Consider the following 22,675-nt stretch of genomic DNA (forward strand, 5'->3'; position numbering starts at 1 on the left):
ATCCCTAGAAGCGGGCAGGTCTTCCTGAAAGTTTGACTCCAGCTGCTTTCACTTTCCTTTACAGCACTCTAAGCTGAGGGGACTTGCAGAAGTGGGTGCAGACTCTGCTCTGCTCTCTGGGGAGAACCCTATCTGCTGCATCTGAAGGGTAAGAACCTTTTGTTCTAGCCAGCCCCACAAAGAATTGTAAATGCATTTTAGCTGGAAGCCCTGGGGTCTGGGGGTGGTAGCAGTAGAAACTCATCCTGGCCTATGATGCCTCAAGATTTCTCTAGATTAATAGTACAAAAATGACCTCTTTTTCAGGTTCATCTCCCCCCACCTTCTTCTTATTTTCATTCTTCCTCTGACTCACAAAATATGTCTTTCTTGTTTCTTCTTGGTTTTGTTTTTCTTTTCTCAGTTTTAGGTAAGTTTTCCCTAAGGAAATGCAGCTTTCATTCTCCACCCAACTAATCCATTCCTATCTGAGAGATGGAACTTAGGCCTTTTTCAAAATACCTGGAACTGAAGAACTTAAATAGAGAGTCTACATATTAAATAACTCTTTTAATTCGAGGCTCTATAAGCCTCTCTGCAGTAGTCTTCCTCTTCCTGATGCAGTAAACAGCAGGGTGTGGCCTGCTGACTTTTGCTGCTCTCTGCCTGCAACTGAGAGAAGGCTTTAACTCTCAAGGCTCTTGGTTCTATAGCTGCATCCAATTTAAGGTTGTAACTTTAGTCACCTCTGGAACCAGTCTTTTCCTCACAGCCTTTGAAGGCTTGCCTAAACTTGCAGACTCAGGATGGGTCAAGGGAGAGGATGAAACACTCATTGAGATAAATTTCTTCTTAGGTTCGAAGCAGGAAATCACCATTTCTTTGTAGGGCACCCTGATCATCCTCTCTCCTCTCTCAGACTCCTGAGATCTCTGCTTCCAGATAGGGTCCATTCTTATACTGAGCTACTCAGGTGAGTCTCCTGCTCTACACTTCCTGTTGCTGTCAGGAGAAATTCTTCCCTTTGTTCTAGGCTCCTCTACTGGTCCCCAGGGAAGATCCTTCCCAGGGCTTGCTGTCCTCCTCCTCCTTGCTTAGCTGCTACCTCTGTGCTGCTGCCCACATCTGAGCCGTTCTAATGTTGTAGGACTCTTCCCATAGTCCAAAATAGCAAGTGTAGAAACATAGCTCATTCTTTGATTGATTTGTGTGGTTAATTTAAGTTGTATAGAAAACACCACTCATATCAGAGGGATGGTTTCCAAGGAGATGAAAGAGGTGTCCCCAGCCTTCAGCCAGGTCCATGGTAAATAGGGAACTCTTTTTTTTTTTTTTTTAACTGGCTATAACCCAAGTCTGAGAGTTGTAAATGGTACTTAGGATCAGCCTGAAGGACCTAGAAACAGCCCTCTCAAACCTTCAGAATTGCTGGTTTGTATTGCCAGAGATGGAAAGATGATCCTTCAAGAGGGTTTTCCAGCCTGATCTGAAAGTGAAGTCTGGGCATCTAGGAAACTGAACAAACACTATGTGTGCTTCCAGCTGGGCCCTTCTGTGCCTTAGGATAGATTTTCAGTGAAAACCACCCTTGTTGGTGTTGGACACTCTGGTCACCATATGAGAGACAAGTTAGCAAATGATCTGGTTTAGAAAGGCCCAGAACAGTTTCCAGGGTTATTTGGGACCATGATTGGGTTTAGCCCAATCTTTATGCTCTGTGTATAAAATCATCATGTAAATCACTACTTGGTAAAATCAATCTATCTCTTTGTCTTCATATTACCTGAAACGTGTACAAATACATAATTCATGAAATATATTTAGAGTCATCAGTTTTAAAAGAAAGAAAAGTATTGTAAATTTATCATCTTTGTGTGTAAGAATGTCTTTTAAAATATATAATATTTTCAGCCGGGCGGTGGTGGCGCACACCTTTAATCCCAGCACTCGGGAGGCAGAGGCAGGCGGATCTCTGTGAATTCGAGACCAGCCTGGTCTACAAAACCAAGTCCAGGACAGGCTCCAAAGCCACAGAAAAACCCTGTCTCGAAAAAAAAAAAAATATATATATATATATATATATATATATATATATATATATATATATATATTTTCAAATTATCTTTTGAAAATGTTATAGGTGTGTGCAATATATTTTGATTATATCCCCTTGAGTCTCAACTTCCAGGTTGTCCCAACCATTAAAAAGTCTGTCTCCCAAAAGCATATCATTTTATTTAATTAACCTATTGAATCCAATTGTGTTGTCAATATGTACAGAAGTGCAGGGTCATAATTTGGAATATGGGCAACTTACTTTAGGAACCAATTCCCTAAAGGAAAAATAAGTGATTGTCTCACTACAAGAAAATATCAAATGCAAAGCTCCTTAAGTAGGGATTGGGCTGTATGTGCTACTCCCAGATCTGTGCTAAAATATTGACTGTTTTGATGGCGCATGTTTTATGCAGTTAACAACACCTACTTTGAGTTCATGACTACAATGATCCTGTCATGGATGGAAGGCACTGACTTATGATAGTCTTCTGTGACGTTGGGCTCTTAGAAACTTTCTGACACTTCTCTCTGTTCTCTGAGCATTGGTTGCAATGTGATAGATCTGGGGGGGGGGGGTCTGTCAGACAAGATGACATAGATGTTTATTTAGAATTAAGGAAATCACAATCAATCTGCATTGGACCAGTACTGAGTCATGTGGAAATGTGTTGGAAATAAATATAAAAAATAAAACAGTGGGTATTTTCAATACTAAGTATTAAAGAACAGTGATTAAATATGAGGAATATAATATTGGGTGCTATTTGAATCTCACAGGTATGCTTGGGAAGAAGTGGCAATAGAGGCTGAAGAGTCAGCTCAGTCTTTATGAACTGTGCCTTCTACTCTGGAGGACCAAAGTGCAAATTTCATGTCCTGCATAGCAGCTTATAACCATCTGTAAATCCAGTCCCATTAGATTCAGTGTCCTCTTCTGCCCCTGCTTTGTATAACATGTATAAGCATATCTTTTTGCATTTGATGCACAGATATGCAGGCAGATATTCATACATACAACACAAAAGTAAATAAAATATTAAAAATGGCTCTGATTCTGATTCTCAGGTGAAGAAGACTGGAGTTAAATTATGGTACCTATCCAAGTCCTGTGGATAGTTTTTTTGACACTCTTTGTAAATATAGAATGGTACTTGTGGCACTTTAAGGTGTTTCAGAGATTTCCTGTTCAGCGAACACTTACAGCCTCCCCACCTGAGCAGCATTAATCAGGAGGGTTAACGCCAGCATCTCCCCTCCTTTTCACCATGTATCCTTAGCCCCACACTAAGAATTTGAAGCTGTTCCTGCTAGAGAGAAGCACAGAAGCTGTAGTTATTGATATTGTAACCCTATCATGAACCTCTTAATGATGTGTCGTTTCCACAGAAACGTGCAGTCTCCATGGAGCAGCACTGTGGTCTAATCACTGGCAACAAGGAACCAGGTGAGCCTGACTTACAACTCTTAGTGATGAGGTCATTGGACCCAGCACAACTCATCTGTGGTGCCGCTCTAGTAAAGTTTGCTGATCTCCTATACATTTGTATCTTCCTCAGTGCCACTGAAGAGCATCTCAGTAACCTTGTCCATCAATGACTTTGTGGCTAGTGTCTCTGCAACCTTAAATTATGTGAATGAGGAGAAAGTCCCCTTGGAGGCAATCTTTGTGTTCCCTATGGATGAAGACTCTGCTGTCTACAGCTTTGAAGCCTTGGTGGATGGGAAGAAAATTGTGGCCAAACTGCAGGAGAAAATGCAGGTTGGAAGGATGAGTAAATTTATCAAGATTTATGTGTGATGACATCCCCCTAAATCTCTCAGGATCCAGAAGGAACACTATAGCAAGCAAAAACTGACTAAAAGAGACCTGAGGGTGGACAAATCAGCTCAAACATATTTTCCCCTCATGTCTCTTTATTCTTTGAAAAAAAATATCCCTCCAATGCTTTCTCTATGATCTCTCTCTATCAGTGTTCTCTGGATGTTCTTCCAAAGTTCTTACTATCCCACAGGATTTTTGGTTTATATACTCACACAGGCATGATTAAGAACTTGATAGCAATAACAAGGACATCAGGCATGCATTCCAAAGGCCTAAACATCAGAATAGGCTGCCAAAGTAGGTGCCTGTTACCTTGCTTAGGTCTCAGAGGGGACATGGCTATGAAGCACTTGGGCATATCTGATGAAAGTATATAAAGAAATGGGCTATGATTTCTAAGAGGGGGGAAAGGAATTTGTGAGTTAAATACATTTTTTGGTTAGTTAAGCTAGAAATTTGTAATTGATAATTGTAGAAAAAGAAAAAAAAGCACACATTGCCCTTTCTAAGCACTTTCCTTCCTGTAGAGGCTGGGAACACAGTGTTTTTGGCAGCCATGGCAACTAAGGTACTCTGAGGGAAGGAAAGGGATGGTGCTCGGTCCATATTGATACTTTAACCAAATGCTTGCTGATCAAAGGGAATGGAATCTGACCTCTACAGGTAACACCTAAGGTGTCTAGATTAAAGGGGAGCTGTGGTAGTGTAAAATCCACAGCCTGGCAGTTCCAGCCTCCAGGCCAAGTAGAAGCTTTCTTGCTGCTGGTGCCTGAGTGATAAGAATTTCGTTTCTCTGGAGCCTTTTCAAAAAATCAAGGCACCCAGTATGTAATATATATATACATATATATATATAATCTTTATATATATATAAAGATTATACAGCCAAATGAAAAATCATCCTGTTTAGTACCACATGAGGAGGTTATGGTCAATAATTGATTAATTTAATTTGGTGTTATTTGGGATGAATCTCTCTGTGAAAAAAAAGAAATGTTATACTTTCACAGTGGTTTTGCCGAAATGGTATCGGTTATTCAAAAGGCAGATCCCCAAAGCTTTGCACTTTGGGTGTTAGCCTAGAGATTGTCACATGTATTCTCATTGGATAATGCTTGGACCACAACATACATTATCTCTTCTGCTCTCACTTCAAATTGATTTCTACTTTTTTATCTTTATAAAAAATTCATAAGTGCTGATGTTGACTGTTCTTTCATTCACCTCTAATTACTCTTTGCCTAAAATCAATAAGGCAGACAGAATCCATTAGAAGCTACCACAATAATTATAAGGTTCATACAATCCATGACACATCTTCAGAGAAGTCTTTATTTTCTTGAATTTATATGATTTTATTTCAACCTGTCCCACTCTTGCCCTAGGCCCGTAGGAAATATGAGGATGCCCTCTCCCAGGGCCACCAAGCTTCCTTATTGGAAGAGGATGACTACTCCAGGGATGTCTTTTCTTGCAATGTGGGGAACCTCCAGCCTGGGGCCAAAGTGGCAGTGACCCTGAGGTATGTGCAGGAGCTGCCTCTGGAGACAGATGGGGCCCTGCGCTATGTGCTCCCAGCAGTCTTGAATCCAAGATACCAGCTCTCTGGTAAGTCATTTCTGCCTTTGAAAACTAGACATAGAAAGGCTGAAGAAATACTCCAAATTATGATTGTGCTGGAAATTGTTGACATGGAAAACAAAATTAATATATATATATATATATATATATATATATATATATATATATATTGTAGAACAATCTTCAAATAGTTGCTTGAATATAAAGACCCCCATAGTCCCTTTGGAGAACCTGCCCTACACACTCAACATGGTTGCCACCATCACTTCCCAGCCTGGCATTGAGAAGGTCCAGTCCAACTGCTCTTTGAGTCCTATGCAGTACCTGGCTGATGACAAGACATCTGCTCAGGTGAATAGTGAATAGAAAGAGAACACTATTGTCAGTCCCCTCTGTCTTCATTGTTGATTTGGTCATTGTTCATTCTTCCCATATCTCCCTTGCTTTTTCTGACCATGCTTGGAGAGACACAGTATCTACTTTTCCTACTCTGGGCAAAGTGTAGACCCTTTTTCAAATAGTCTTTCGTGTACTACTGATTGTATCCTCACCAAAGTATCCTGCAACCCTGAACTCTGATCTTATCTCTGGAAGTAATCAGTGGTGGTAATCTACTGGTCTGCTACTCAGGTTTCCTTGGCTGAAGGACACAAGTTTGACAGGGATGTGGAACTCTTGATTTACTACAATGAAGTGCACAGCCCCAGTGTAGCTGTGGAGATGGGGATGCAGGACATGAAGCCAGGTATTTTCTGTCTCCCACGATGGTCCCTTTCTAACATGTAACTACCAATTAGCCTTGATTTTCTAATGCTCTTTGGGATCAGTATATGGCCATTGAAGTATTGACTTTTCATTTCCACATGGAAAAAAGAAGGCTCCTAATAAGTAATCAGGTGATCATATACTATAAGCTAATTTACATGGATTACTAGATAATTAGAGGGAAAGTATGACAAAATTATTGATAAGAAGTTACTCAGAATATTATCACAATGTGACAATGACTGATCTTACAAAAATGGCAAATAAAAATAATCTAGTTACTATTTTTTTCATAGGGTCAGGGCTGTTGAAATCTGATAAAGCCTCATTTTTACATTCTGTGATGATCATGAGCTTACATTGTGAGATAGTGTTGAAACAAACCAATTAGTTTCAAATGTTTTGAAAGTACTTGGACTTCAAATAGTAAAGTGAATACTTATTTTGACAATTCTAATATTACCCAATCTTCTGAAATAAAACTAAATGTCTATATGCTATGCAGATGATATTGACTGATAATATAATGGTATCCAATATTAATAAATGATGAAAAACATAATGTAGTCACTATTTGTGTCATCAGGTACTTGATGAGTTATGTCACTTACTATAATAATGTATATTGACAAAGAATTTAGATAGAAGGTCTCAAAATAATAAGAAAGAAAAAGTAGTTATAGTTCCTAATAACTTTATAAAATAATAGTTTGATTAGGAAAGTAACTTGACTATAATGTAGGCAATATAAAAATAATAATCTTTCTTACATGGACAATAATTTCATTTTCAATACATATGTGTTATTGATTAATTCATCACAACTGGATGTAACCTTCCTGCCAGTTCTTTCAGTTTTAATTAGGATTAATAGGAGTGGCCAAAACAAAATTGATTTTAGGTCCTCTGTGTCCTGTAGAGATTAAACTATGAAAAAAATCACAAGTATCCACCTCAAGCTGTCTTGTTGCAGCTTACTGCAACTTTTTTTAACACTACATATAGCTTGCCAGTGAGTTTTGTCTCTTATCTACATCTAGTGATTGTCACTTAAAACATTTCCTTATGAGTGCACTTAACTTTTATTAAACCTGGCATAGCCCACATGGGTGTTTTTGTTCCCTTTGACTCTTCTGGCCCATTCTGCAAAAGTTTGCAGGGATCCTCACATGACCAAGAAGGTGGCTGCAACTTTACATTTCCAGGTTCAATATACGGAAGATCCTTGGGGGCATTGTGTTCTCAGTGTGACAGCTGGGCTTGGATTAATGTCAGTGTAGTAGTATGCACCATGTGGACTTTACCAAGATGCTGAGTTTTTATACTCAATCCCCACCAATATAACATTATCAATATTTGACAATGGTGACTTCATGCTGAACCGTATGTAGGGGCTTTTTCTTTTCTCTCAATATTTGGCCACTCCTCTCTGAGGCTGCTGAGGGGAATTTCAGCTTCCCTGGGTTTCTTGTAACTTCCTCATTTCCCTGTACCTCTATGCTGTTTCAGTTGTTGTTTTCTTGATCTTCTTTTTGAGTATCTTGAAATTTAAAACTCAAACTTGGTCTTCAGTCAGGAAGAAACTCTTCAGAAACTCATGAAGCTATAATGTAATATGTGATAACCGAGGTCTCATTTTCTTCCTTTCTGAGACATCTCCTTGGTTCCATGAAGATTTTCTCATCTCTTTTCTGTAATTAAGTTTGCAGGCTTTCAAGGAACATAAGATGTAATCAGTGACCCATGTGATGACTTTCCTAGTAATAAGATTTGAAGAGATTTACCTGTATTGGGAATCCTGGCTGTATCTTTATCTCTTGATGGAAGGTGTAAAACTAATGTACCCTATTCAATTGTTAGGGTGCCTAGAATTTGCACATACTGATACTGCTAAGTTTTTTTTGTTTGTTTGTTAACTCTTACTATGTTTTCCTTCCTCTCACTCCTGTTCTGCTTCCTTCTCTTTTATGCTGCCAACTCACATTTACTCCTGTGCACACAGCACAAGAAGAGCAAACAAGGGGTTTTTGATTGGAGCTTCTCGGTTCTCTATTGAATTGACAATTGGTTCTTGGGAACTCTAGGACACATGTGTTACCTTGTACCTTACAGGGTTCTTCTCATTTATGTACAGATAGTTTGATGGGAGCTCCTTCTGCAATGGTGAGTTTCTATCCAGATATCCCAGAAGTAGAGGCCTCAAAGGCCTATGGAGAATTTGTGTTCCTCATGGACCGCTCAGGAAGTATGGGATTGCCCATTGAAGGCAAATTTAATTAATCCAGGCCAGTGGGTACAAGAAGACAATTTTAATATAAAAGCACACTCACACACCCGGTGGGGGCCAAAATGAAGGCGAATTTAATTAATCCAGGCCAGTGGGTACAAGAAGACAATTTTAATATAAAAGCACACTCACACACCCAGAGTTCAGCGATCCACCATAAACCGGAAACAGAAAGGGCTCCAGTCCACGCGTCCCAATTAATTAGTAAAAACATTCGCCCGAGGCTGTCCCACCCCAAAAGGCGGGGTCTCTCTACAGCCCATGAACAACCAGATGCATTCTCAGTTACGCATAGAGGCTGCCAAGTTAAAGCAAGATTCTTCATGGTTCAGCAGTGCCATGTGAGGATGGTTGGGAAGGGCATGTGTATGGTCAACTTATAGCTGTAGTTCCATTCTCCATTTGAGCAATAATAAGCATGCCCATTCTGATCCCAGCCTTAAAATAAAAGGTGACATAACATGATGTATTTTTATATCATTAGGAACCAGACTGGGGTCTGGATGCTTGGTTGAGCTTTCTCTCACTCCATCTCCTCATCTTCTCTCACCCTCAGGAAACTCTGCTGCTATTGCTGAAGAGTTTGCCTATGGGGTGCTATTTCAACATCTATGGATTTGGATCTTCCTATGAAAAATTCTTCCTGTAAGTTTCTGTGAAAACCATGGAATGTAAAAGAATGTACTTTAAAGGACGATCTGCACTTTTAATGTGACAGAGTAGTTTTGAAATAGGAACAATATTTTGTGATAGTCATTTTGTAATAGGAATAGCAAGTTGCACTATTGCCATGTGACTAGTCATGCTTGTTTCTCTAAGGGAGAGTGTGAAGTACACTCAGGAAACAATGGAGGAGGCAGTGCAAAGGGTGCAGGATTTAGAAGCAGACCTAGGGGGCACTAAAATCCTGAGACCACTCTGCGATATTTACAAAGCTCCCTCCATCCTTGGACATCCCTTACAGGTGAGCTTTGGATTGAAGCTAATAGAGAAAAAGTGTGAAATGATCCACTACCCTGATTTCCAGTTCTCTCGATAAAATTGTGTAAATAGTGTGTAAATTTAAGTCATCTATTATTGTGCAAAGAAAAAAAAACCTCAGAGACAGCGTTCTTCCTTTATTCTATGGGACAGGGAGTTAACCCTCATTTGTGGTACCATAGACATTTAAGGTGCAAGTTGCATGGGAGGATGTGAAACTTCCCAAGGTGTGAAACTTTCCACTGAAGAGTCTCTGTGGCAGCACTGAGCAAATGACAGTGGAGCACTAGGGTCCCCAGCCCTGTGTGAAGAAGTTATAAAGACTGGAAAAAGTTGTGAGCCATGAGGACCAAAGCTGTTGCCTTTATTGAACTCGACAGAAGCTTGATAAATACATCTGGGTTTTTTCTTTCTTTCTTTCTTTCTTTCTCTTTCTTTCTTTCTTTCTTTCTTTTCAGCTCTTCGTCTTCACAGATGGAGAAGTTGCTGACACATTTAGGGTCATTAAAGAAGTTCAGTTAAACAGCAAGAAGCACAGGTATGGGGGAGTATGGTTTCTACTGTTCTGCTTGGACCCTAAGCAGCACCACATAGGGGTTCTTCCACATGTTATCATGGGGTCTCACGTTTCTAAAAGGACAGAGTGACTTAAGGATTTTCCAGTTAACTAGCTGCCCTTTAATTTTTATAATTTTTTTTAAAAAAATAGTTTTCCACTTAACATTGACTCCAATAGGTCATTAGACTTTATTTTTCCAAAGCTCTGAAGGATATATTGAATTATGTTTTCATTACTTAGGTACTGGCAGTTAAAAATAGAAAGTTACTTAAATCATTGTTAACTGGGTAGATGAACTGTCAAAGTATGCACTCTGCTCACATATCACTGGTCTAGCACTAGACAGTTATCAGTCTTTTGCTCTTTTTCCATCACTCACTAATTTAAACCTAGCTCAAGAATAACTTTTGTGAATTATGTGAAGTCTTCTTGATTTGGTATTATACTGAGTTTTGTGGTATGCATGACTTTCCATATATCTCACTTTTATTTTTAATTTCACCAGTTTGTTTAGATGTACACTTAGTTTACATGGAACCATAGTCAAGTTGCACAAGGGTATGTTTTTCTTTGAAGTAGCTCAGTGTATATTATATAGATGTTCATAATGATCGACTTTCTTTGGACTCTGTAGTGATTGTATTACATATCACAAGCCATCTACTGCTGATTTGATTTATATGGAAGGATATGAGTAAGCTAAAGGTGCATGTTGCCATGTATTTTAAAGCAATACTGGACCACAACACTGCAGAATGTAAAGCACAGTCACATGAACATATCCAAATGTACTGTTCTTTAAGTAGACAGAGTTGTCCAATTTCTGTGGAATGGTAGTAGTAATTTAACTCTCATCGACTTGACAAATGGTTTCTAGTAACTTTCTTTCCACATAATTTGGGTATTTACGTTCTTAAAATTTAGCCAGTTTTGTGCATGGGACCAGAGTGTCTCTGGGTTTAATGTTTTATTTTCCTGACAAATCTACTTCATACTACTTTTAATATTTAATAGGCAATAGAGTGGCCTCTTTTGATATTCCTTCAAATCTCTATACTTCTGTTTTTGTCTTCTCTAGTATATTTCCTGTTTTTACTGAGATGTATTTGTTTTTATGTTTTGAATATGAATATAATGATAGCTATTTTCTTATTCTGTAGTGTACATTTTCACTATCAAAACTTTCCTCTTCTTTGTTTTCTAAGGTAGGATTCTGTGTCCAGTTCTGAATGGTCTGGAACTCCTTTACTAGCTCAGGCTGGTCTCACTGGGTGTTATTCTGCCTGCCGCTGCCTCTAGAGTTTTGGGATTGAGCCATGGGCTACCATCCATGACTCAAGTAATTACCATCTGAATTTCTAGTCTCTGAAGTTTTTCTTTAGGATTATAACTTTTGTATGTGTTCTGTTAAGTTTTTTCTTTATTCAAGTTATTCTGATGTTTTACATTTTCCTTTCAAAGGATTTTGCTCTTTTATTGGTTCTTTATCAGATATATATATACACATATATATGTATATATGTATATATATATATATATATTAACCAGAATGTATATATTATATACATATACATTCTGGTTACTATTTCTTCCCATTCTTTCCTATTTCCCCCCATCTCCATCAATCTTCCCTTCCCTACTTGTTCTTCTTATAGATTTGTCTTTTTGTTTTAGAGCATGACCAGTTTTATTTAATCAGTGCCATCTCTATGATCACTGGATTAGAACTGACCATTGAATTCTGGTGGGTTTAACCTTGGGTATACTACTGAGGGCAATGAGTACATCTTTCACTGATTCTTAGGATGTCACTCCCATAATGGTCATTCAAATATTGCATCAGTGAGCATACTGTCCCAGGCAGATGGTATTATATTTTGTATGGCTCAAAGATGGTTCAGACCATTGTTTTCTTTTCTCTCCCTATAGTGGCCTTTAATTTGTATTTTAATAAAAAAGCTTCCCTGAATATCACAAAAGTATAACAGTCACACTGGCCAGCTTTACAGACCAGGCAGCAATGATACACACCTATAATCCCAGTAGCCACAATAACACACACTTTTTATCCCAGTAGCCATGCAAGTTTGTCGTAGAAACCAGGTAGTAGTGGTACACACCCTTAATCCCAGAACTAGAGAGGACTATAAAACAGGAAGAGACAGCTCTCAGTCTCCGTCTTATTCTGAGATTTCCTGGAGGCAATATAACTATTTTTGGACTGAGGTCTAAGTAAGAGCCAGTGTCAGACTACTTTGCTTTTCTGATGTTCAGATTGAACCCCAATATCTGTTTTTATTAATCATGCTTCAACTCTCAGCAGCCTTTATCATATTTCTTGATTTCTCTATATCATACAACCAAGGTTGTTGTTGCTTCAGCATTAGTATCTTCACATTTCTCTTGGGTTGGCAATCATGAAGAATGGCTAGACTCTGTCTTATTTTCTGTGACTCGTTGACCAACAACTCATAAGTGGCTATCCTTTTCCTGGCATTGGGATTTTATTTAGTAATCCAGATTTCCAAGGTAAAGCCTTCTTCAGACACGTAGACTATCTCTCTTACAATTTTGGAGGGTCTTGTTTCATCAAACCAGATTAACCTGGATAGAATCCACATGTTCTAATCCTCTCTGGAAACCGAAACAGAACCTCTTTTCCAAAGTAGCATATCATTAGACTCAATTTTTGAAGATATTAAACTTTTATAATATATATGTTGGTTTAGCTTAGCAGTCCACAGAATCAATTTTTTTAGCAGTTCACTTATTAAAGGTCAGGAAATCCAAAGAAAAAGCAATGTTATTCTGTCTTTACATGACTTATTTTTACTCTATTTTTAATATATACCTTATTATTTTTATTTTTTAATCTATGAATGTCTGTACTGTCATTATTCTTTCTTATCTCTCTTCTAATCCAACACTGTGACACATACAGAGGTCTTTTTGTCTGAATCTGTCTTAGTATGTATCTGTAATCATTTTCTGACCAGGAGAATTGTGTTTTCTGTTTTGTTTTGTTTATGTTTGTTTGTTTCTTATATTCTAAGCTAGCATGTCTAAGACTAAGGCTGTAACTTTGCCTGTGGGCTCCACTCCATCCAATATGGCAGAGGTATTAGAGGTATATCTGTGAACCATGTTTATTGACCCAATTCCAGGGATACATCAGGTCTATGTCATTAGTAAGCAATTTTTAACATGTTACTCACAAAACCCATTAAAGTTCTCCATCGCAGGAACTCTTGAAAGAACCAGAGCCATTTGTGCTACCAACACAAACCAGGCAGATTTGGCTGCTAAGGTTAAGTCCAGAAGACTTCTATTAGAAGAGCTTTCCCCCTGCTTACCACCAGCAAACAGAACCTATCTGAAAATGTGTGGCTTACAAAAAGCTCCAAATGACTCCTGCTTTTGTGGGTCTTGAAGTCTTTTTTAAAAAAAGTGGTTTTTTTAGTCTTTATGTGGATATTCTCACCAAATGTTTGGGTGCCATAATCAAATGAATTTTAAATTATATTGTGAGGTTTTGGTATCTTTGTATTCCTTGCATAAAAATGAACTATAAACACTGCCATTTTACTATTTTATGAAAATTTTCTTACTTAATTGTTCATTAGAAATGGCCAATGTGCTAGGCGAACATACTGGACTTTGTAGGTGTTTTTGGACTATTGTATTTAGATGGAATCTTTCGCCTGATAGGTCGTATTCTTTGATTTCAATGTGTGTCTAGACTAGGAGCCAAAAGCCTGAATGCAGATAAAGCTTGATGAATTTCATGGCTGGACCATTTCTCAGCATCTCTATCTCCCAGGTGTTAGTATTTCTACATTTGTTTGTGAAATATCCTCAGGTGTTTTCAGGGACACCTCTCACTGACAAAACTTAAAAATCTACAACTTTTCTACTTTCTCTAAAACAGCTTAGGTGCTCAGCCATCCGTACTTGCCACATGATTCAAATGGTAAAAAGACAAAATATACAGGCTTATTTCTCATTTCCAAACACCATATCCAGGTATTAGCTTCTAGCTTCATATTTCTCAGCAGTTATTGGAGCCTCTTGTCTTAGTAGTTGTCTGCCTTAACAAGAATTGCTAGAATTACTGTTTATAGGTCTCTAGTTCTCTCTGGCTTGAATAACTTAGTCAAGTATTTCTGTGAGTAGAACTCAGTGTTTTATTTGATCCTTGTATAAGTTCTTCATTGTCAGAATCTAAGAGTTTGTATATTTTGTCTTCAGCTCATCTGCCAGAGTAAGTGCTGGAAACTCCACCAATCAGTTTGTCTTATCAATCAATTTAAAAATGCTAAAGACCATAGTTACTGCTTCATAGGTTATTAAGAAGGAATAAAACGGCAGTATAAACTTTGGTCCTCAAACTTCCATATGGAAAACACTATTTCTAATGTCCCATGTCACGGGATTTAAAGCTGATGACTCACATTAATGAAAAATCCACAAATACTGAATATATCACCTACGGTGTCAGTGCATTTGCCTGACTATTTAATTTTGAAAAATATTTATATTTTTACTTGACTTTACTAGAGGAAATTCATAGATAAAGAAAAAACAGAACTTAGAACAAATATTTCAAATGTCCCAAGCCCCAAATCTTCATTAACAAATGGAAATAAGCCTTTCGTTATAAAAAACCTTGTTTCATTTATTTAAATGTTTATTAAATTCCATAGAAATAGAATCTGATTTCTAAAAAAAAAAGATTATTGTATTGCACTGACTTTGAGGTAAATAACTTATCTCTTCATGACATCTTTACCAGTACATGTTAACTGATAATTCTGTTATGGAAAATCTGTGTCTAATGTTCTTCATGTCTCTGTTGCAGATGCTTCTCATTTGGTATTGGAGAAGGAGCCTCCACCAGTTTAATCAAAAGCATTGCCAGGGTGTCAGGTGGCACTGCAGAGCTTATCACAGACAAGGACAGGATGCAGACCAAGGTGAGAGTAGGCAGTGTGTCTAGAGTTGAATGTACAGAGTGTGTAGGAAAGGAAGGGAGACTGCTGCAAAGTCACATGATCCATTCTCCTGGAGGACACACTGTTATGAGTCTCAGGCCACAGACATTATGAGCTACTTGATACTTTGCTAAAAAGTGTTCCGCTCTAATACCTAAAGACTGGTATCAGACAGTAGTAGCTGGAAATCCAGAGAGCAAATAGATAAAGAAGTTGTGACTTTTGTTTTCCAAACGAGGAAGAAGGTGAAAGCTTTGATGGCTCTGTCTGAGACTAGTCTGTGTTCTCAGCAGATCAGGTAGAAATTCATTATCCATGCAAAAGGCAAAAAAGAAAAGACAGGTGTTTTTGTATATGTGTTTGTGTGTGTGTGTGTGTATCTCTGTGTGTGTTTGTGTGTATGTGATAGGCTCAAAGACATAATTAGTTCACATTTGATTATTAGTATACAAAAATGCAAGACATTTCTGATATTTCTCAGCTAAACTTTCCATGTTGTTCATATCCCTTCTCTAACTCATATTTGAAGAAGTCTCCATCCTTAACTATTGCCCACATTCACATCTGCATTTTACATCTCTCAAGTATAACTTTTCCAGACATATAATCAGAAAGAGAATTGCCTTTTTCTCTTAGCATTGGTGACTAAATAAGTCATACTTTGCATCCTAGGTCCTGATAAATACTCAATGGATGACTGCCATTATTATCTTTCTTGTATATAATTCTGGCTCTTTTTCTCCTCCAACAGGCTCTTGGGTCTCTGAAGTTTGCTCTAAACGCATCAGTGGGTGACATTTCTCTGAGCTGGAAATTGCCTCCTGGTCTGTCAGCTACCATGCTTTCACCAGAGCATACTGTCATCTTTAGGGGTCAGAGGTTAATCATCTATGCCCAATTGACTGGGACTCTGCCTGTGAGTTCAAATTTTTGTTCATTCACTTACTTAATGAAACACTGCATCAGCAGTTTAATGGCCACAGATGTTTGTTTGGGATTTCAACAAGATATGTCACTTGCCAGGCACCAATACTCCCATCCTCTCCTTCATGCCCACTATATGTTATCTTGTAGTACATGATTCTTAGTGTAACATTGCCTTGAGTTCAGGAGCTTCCCTAGTGCTCACCATTTTCCTTGTTGTGTGTCTGTTTTGCCACTCTGGTTCTCCTCTTCCTTGTAGCAAGTGGAGAGCTCAGGAGAAGTGTTCCTCAAGTATACCCTCCAGGGTAGGAGTCTTGAAAACAGGGTGACATTTTCCCTACAACCCAAGGCAAATAACAGGTAAGAATTCAGCTCTACTTCTCCATCTCCACATTTCCCTACTCTCCCTTCTCTTCTTTTTCTTTCTCTCACTGATTTGGTTAGGTTTTCTATTGTCGTGAAAGGACAACAACTCTTATAAGGGAAAATATTTAATTGGGACTGGCTTATGGTAAAGGGGGTTAGACCATTATGGTCATGGCAAGAAGCAAGGTGGCATGCAGGCTGACATGGTGTTGGAGGAGGAGGTGAGAGTTCAACCTCTTGATCTGAGGCCGTAAAAAAGGAATGCCACACTGAATCAAAATATTGCATAGGCTACTTACATGGCCTCAATCATCTGAGACTTTAAAGTCTACCTCCACAATGGCACACTTCCTCCAAGGATACACCTGCAAGAATAAGACCACACCTCCCATTAGTGCCACTTCCTATTGGACAAGCATTCAAACACCTTAGTCTGAGGGGGCCATTCTTATTGAGGTCACCACACTCCCTTTCTTTTTCCTCTGCCATTCTCAGGTATTTTTGTCACTGTGCTCTGGTGCTTCCTCTAAGCTCTTCTTTTCCTGATTCATTCATCTAAACTCTTTGTCTCCACATTCCTTTTCATCCTCTAGCTTTAAAAAGTCGTTGGAACGTCACTTGAGGTTGCTTTTCTTTAATTTTCTCCAGTATTTTCTTTCAGCTTCACCATTCATCGGTTGGCTGCAAAGTCCTTGATTCAGAGGAAGGACTTAGGCTCCCATGAGACTTCAGAAGGAGAAAAGGAGGATGTGGTGAACATCAGCATTCAGTCTGGGGTCCTCAGCTCCTTCACAGCTTTCATTGCCATTAACAAGGAGCTCAATCAGCCAGTGCAGGGGCCTCTGGCTCACAGAGCGATTTTTTGGCCAATGATGCTTCAAGATTTGGCTGTATGTGGATTTGATTATTGTAAGTTTTATCCCAATTTAAACTCTTTTATAATAGTTCTTAAATATCTAAGCCCATAATATAAATGATAATAAGTTTCACAATATAAAACTTTGAATTTAATTGCATTTCTTAAATTTGTTATGTTTTCTCCTTCCTTCCATACCTACAATGTATGACTTACTTTAAATTTTCAAGAGAAGTAGGTTCTATCTATCTGGGGCAGAGATTTATTACAGATGTACAGAGATGATCAGGACATACTACGATTCAAGAGCATCTATAAACATTGGTTTAACAAATCTTTTAATTTGAATCTAACTTCTGTTCTTGATGTCTAGTCAGTGGCTGAGATGGCATAAGGTAAAGATGTATTTGGTGCCTGTTTCAGTATATATAAGCCCTAATTAGAGTATTTGGATTTCCCAATAATTTACAGCAGGTGTCATCAACTTTAAGAATAAATTGGGTTAAGGGATGAATTGATTTCTAAAGTGGGATTTTTCTGATGATTAGAAGTTGTGGCTAAGATTGAAGATAGTGAAGAGGGAGATGATTTGCTTGATTGAAGTTGAGGTTGATTAAAAGTTAAAGTTTGAATGAGGGTGATATATTTGAAAAAATATAAGAATCAGAGACTTAAAAGGTCATGTCAAAGACTAATTTTATAAAGGAAACCCTAAGTTAAATGACTAGAAATATGTTGCTGTATTTCAAAATAAAATTAAAATTTTTTATACAAAAACAATTCTGAATAATACCTTTGACTTGAGGGTATGGGAGATCTGTGTTAGAGTAATAGGTACTGGGTCTGAGGAAGGCAACATCTTTCTTTTAAGAAACATGGGTGATGAAAATGCTCAAATTTACAAAAGAGCTTAGAGTCCACTGGGAGCCTGTGGCATGACTTTTGTGTACTTTGGTTACTGGCAGGAGGTGATTTTATTACTTGATGGTTGATAGTAATAGGGACATACAGAAGACAACCCAGGTGTGAGAGAAGGATTTATTTTACGCTTAGACAATTGCCAAGCTAACCTTCTGAACCTGGGTCCTTAGGGTTGAGCTTTGTTTGAAATGGGCAGACATAAAATAGCTTTGTGAGACAGTAAAAGATCTTTTCAAATTGAGGATTATCTGGAAGAATCCTTCAGTATTGCAGGTAAGACACAGCTGTGATTGTTCAGCACATGTCAGAAGTTCTAGAAAAGTCAATAGGAAGTAGAATGATCAGATATGTCTCCATATTGGAGAAGGATACACTGTAATGAAACATCATTGTTAGGTGGAAGCTGAAGGGTTCAAGTTTGGAATATTCACATTTTTTAAGTCTTTTCTTGCTGCACAACACAGACTATGATGAGCCTTCGCCGGGTTCACTTTCCCACTTGGCAGATGAAGTATGCAAAGACAGTACGATATTGTTTGGAGTACCCGAATATGGTGAGCATATTGAGAGGCCATAAAGACTTACTCTGAGTTTGGGGGAGTTTTTTCCTAGGAACAGTTTTCTCAGCAATGTTTGTTTGTCACAGGTGTTGGATTTTATGACCCTTTAAATCCTTATAAGAGAAAATTAGAATCTGTAAGCATGGTGAAAACATCAGACTCTTACACCAAGAAAGCCAACTTTCAAAACAACAAGAAAGGTAAAATGGGCCTCAGATTAAGTCCTTGACTTCTGGCATTCACAAACTAACCTACCATCCTCTTCATCTTGGAGCTTTCTCTGTCGATGGAGTGAATTATTAGAGGCATCAGACAGGAGGTGAGATATGACATTTACATATATTTGCCAGAAATAATCCAGCTTCATTAGTCTATAATACCTTGATACTTTCTAACCTCCTGTAATTTACAATTGATACAATACTTGATGCCTCCTAATCTACTGTAATTGAGTGAGCTCTAATTTTTTGAGTCCTCTTACCAATATCTGCCTACACAGTCCACCTGTCATCAAGGCCTGACCCTAGAAGACTCTGCTGCTGTTGTCTTCAGTGACCAGATCAACTAGCCACCCATCACAGATTAGTCAGTGGATATCCTGCAGAAGTCTCACTACAATCTCTGATCTCAGAGGACTTTCTTGGTTGGCCTGTGATCACAGGACCTCTATGATTTCCTATGATATCTCTTTCATTTTTTTCACAAAAGGTTTTGGAGAAAATTTTCTATTCAGCTGATTTCACTTCAAAATGCCAATGGCTCCTGGGAGTTGGATGAGGATCTGTCTAAGATCCTGGGCACTAGTTTGGAAGATATCAAGGCTGCAAACCCTGCCAAGGTGAGATACAAAGTGGTATCTCTGTGTGTGTGTGTGTGATTCATTATGGTAGGATAATGATAGAAATTGAAATGAACAAGGGCCAAGCTAAGAAATAAGAATATAGATAATGCAAATGTGAAATTAATGTGTATCATCTAGAAGGTGAAATTATTTCCATTTAAGCCAGAGTATAAACAACATGAAATTAATAGCTTAGCTGTTGTAAGGTATGATCAGACTCATGGATGTCAAAGGGAAAGAAAATTCTCTTCTGTGTTATCATATTCCCTTAGATATGTTTGTAAAAATATCATTTTATCTTCACACAGTACCAGATAGTTTTTTAAGCACTTAGTATTCTTAATATAAATATACTTATTTTTCCTGATTCTGTTTGTTAAGGCATGTTCTATTTATATGGCTATGTATAAATGAAGAAATAAGTATTGAGAACATGAATACTTTGCACTAGTCATTGCAGAACTAGATTCAATGCTAGGATATCCTGTCTGCAGAGACTCCAATAACAGTACCAGTATTGTTTATTTTAAATGTTCTTAAATAGGTTAAATAAGAAATAAACTTCATTTAGAATTTTAGGTTACCTTTTGGGTCTTCTAATACTATTTGGGAAAAAAAATCCTCTTCAATAAAACATTTAACTAATAATGAAGAAGAAATATTGCTCTGCATTATTAGAATGTGAGACATAATAAAATAAACTTCACATATTCTTTAGTTATCTACTTGGACTCTATCTTCTAGTTTTGGCTGGCTATACGTATGTGATACAATTGTTTTAGTTAACAGAAGTATCGATGCTGAAAATGCAAACTTAAATACTTAGGGTAAAACTATGAAAATATTTCATCAAAATTGTTTTACATTCACTCCTTGACAAAATGATAATTCATTTTTAACCTTTAATTTTTAAAAATAAGATTCACTACTAGCTGGAGACATTGGTCACCAGCAGAACATACCTCTAGAAAATAAGAGGTCATGAACTGAATCAAGTAAAAAAAAAAAAGAATAGTAAATTTGAGCATATATCTCATGGTGTTATCTAAATTTCATTTGGATACTTAAAAATTTTAAATGACAGATCCTCTGATTGGATATAGTTAACTTAAAAGTAGTACTATTATATATCAAATTGATGACAAAATATGAAGCTAAATTTGAACCAGCTAAGCTCTAAATGTTAACATGTCTATATTTTCAATGATGATGTTAATGAAGCTATAATATAATCTATCAATTTTTTATGAGATGACAGAAAAAAATGATGATTTATAGGAAAAATCGCAATCCCTTAAATCTCTACTCAGTATGTTTAAGTTTTCATGAAGAAAATCTAATAAAAATTATATGGCAGAAAATAGAAGTCAAGAAATGCTTTTGTTTTTTAATCATCAATTATGTGAGTAGTTGGCAGAGCAACAGACTTGAGAATAGTTACACATTGAACCCAGAGGTGTCATATGACCATAGGAGATGTGAAGCAATAGATCTGAACCAAGATTCCTCAAGATGAGCTTCATTCTTGGGCTATGATTACGGATTTTCATAAGTCATTTATCCTAAGCTGTACAGATTCAAGAACTACATTTTAAAAATCAGAGTTAGTTTTGCATAGAATTCTGAGCAAGATGCCTTAAGTGTCTCTCTTAGAAATATGACTGGTGACTAATAGTGGGCCTACATTCCAATATCCATCATTACTACAGAACTAATTTAGAAAAACTAATTTCATTTTTGTATTGCTTGCATTTATGTTTTGAAATGTGCTGTTGGTTTTTCATTAAAACAGTTTGTTGTTGTTATGTTGTTTGGTTTTATATTTGGGGGTGTTTGTTTTGCCATGAGAGGACACAAAGAAAAATTAACGAAAAAATACTTTAAAAAAATCAAATATAAAATTTCATTACATTGTACAGTCTGATCGTCTGCGTACTGATTTTCTTGTGGTGTCTTGAAGAATGTGATGATGGTTACATTGAATTGCAACTTCTGTTCTTTTCTACATGGTAATTGAAAGTTGTCCTGAGGCTCCTTCAGGCTGTTTGGTAAAGATGGGCCCAAGATTCCATGTGGCCACATATCAGGGAGTGATGAAGAAGAAGATAATATATCTTTCTGCTTCCTCCCAACTGGATTGCTGGCCTTCCTAGAACATCACAGAAGGTTCTGTCCATTTTGCAGGATAAGGAGCCTTCAATGTGGGCCACAGTACTGGCTGTCCTCTGGCTACATGCCAATGGCAAGGACTTGAAGTGTGAGTGGGAGCTTCTAGAAAGGAAGGCAGTGGCCTGGCTTCATGACAATGCAGGTAGGATACGGGCCCCCCTCTCCTTTTTTTTTCCAGATGTGTGCCAAGAGCTCTGCCTTTATGTGTAGCAGAGGGTGAATACTAGAGAGTTCACATAGTTGCCACTACCATGTTATCTCAGAGCATTGTCTGTTTCCTCAACTAATCCTTCCTTTCCAGGATTAGGATGACATATACTTGCCGGTAGGTACAAGATAAGCAGAGGAAAGGAACATAGATGTGGATATTTAATTGAATAAAACTAGTCCTAGGCATGTAACAAGTACTCCTGGATGTTTATTATGTACTAGTTGTTGTGTTGCTGTGGACAGAATAGACAAAAATAGAATCAGAACAAGAAAAGGTATAGAATTTGCACCTTGCTTGAAGTTAAATCAAGGTCAAAGGGAATAATTGAAGAAGGCTTAAAAAAAAGAGCCTTCCTTTCCTCCCATGTCCCATAGTTATGACTCTTTTTTCCCTCCTCAAAGGATCCTTCATCCCCATGCTTGTGCAAGCTGCCAATAGTCTCCTGAAAGTGTCTGTGACTCCTGCTGTCTTTGGCTTTTGAGAATACCATTCATTAAATGAGCATTTCCTATCTACCACCGAGTCCCTGGGTTTTATCTTAACCCTTTTCTTTTTTGTCCTAACAATAACGGGTGTGCCCACATTCTTGCTTACCTATTCCAAATCCTACTGGGTCAGATCTTTTCCCATCATTTCTTCAATGAGAAGTTACTGTTGTCTCTCATCATGTTTTCTTCATTGCAACTTTTATTTTAGTTAAATGCAGAAAAACACTTGAAGGTTTCCAGAGAAATTTCAGTAAAATAAGGGACATGGAATCTCAAGTATGTACTTTAGCATAGATCTTGGGCAATGCTTAATTAA

At 37.6% G+C, this 22,675-nt stretch overlaps 1 pseudogene; it reads left to right on the forward strand.

The window, feature by feature from the left end:
• The first annotated feature begins 3,438 nt into the window (after positions 1–3,438).
• On the forward strand, positions 3,439–22,352 carry LOC102002062 (annotated as a pseudogene).
• The last annotated feature ends 323 nt before the right edge of the window (positions 22,353–22,675 follow it).

Source organism: Microtus ochrogaster, chromosome 5, assembly GCF_000317375.1.
Source record: "Microtus ochrogaster isolate Prairie Vole_2 chromosome 5, MicOch1.0, whole genome shotgun sequence".
NCBI lineage: Eukaryota > Metazoa > Chordata > Mammalia > Rodentia > Cricetidae > Microtus > Microtus ochrogaster.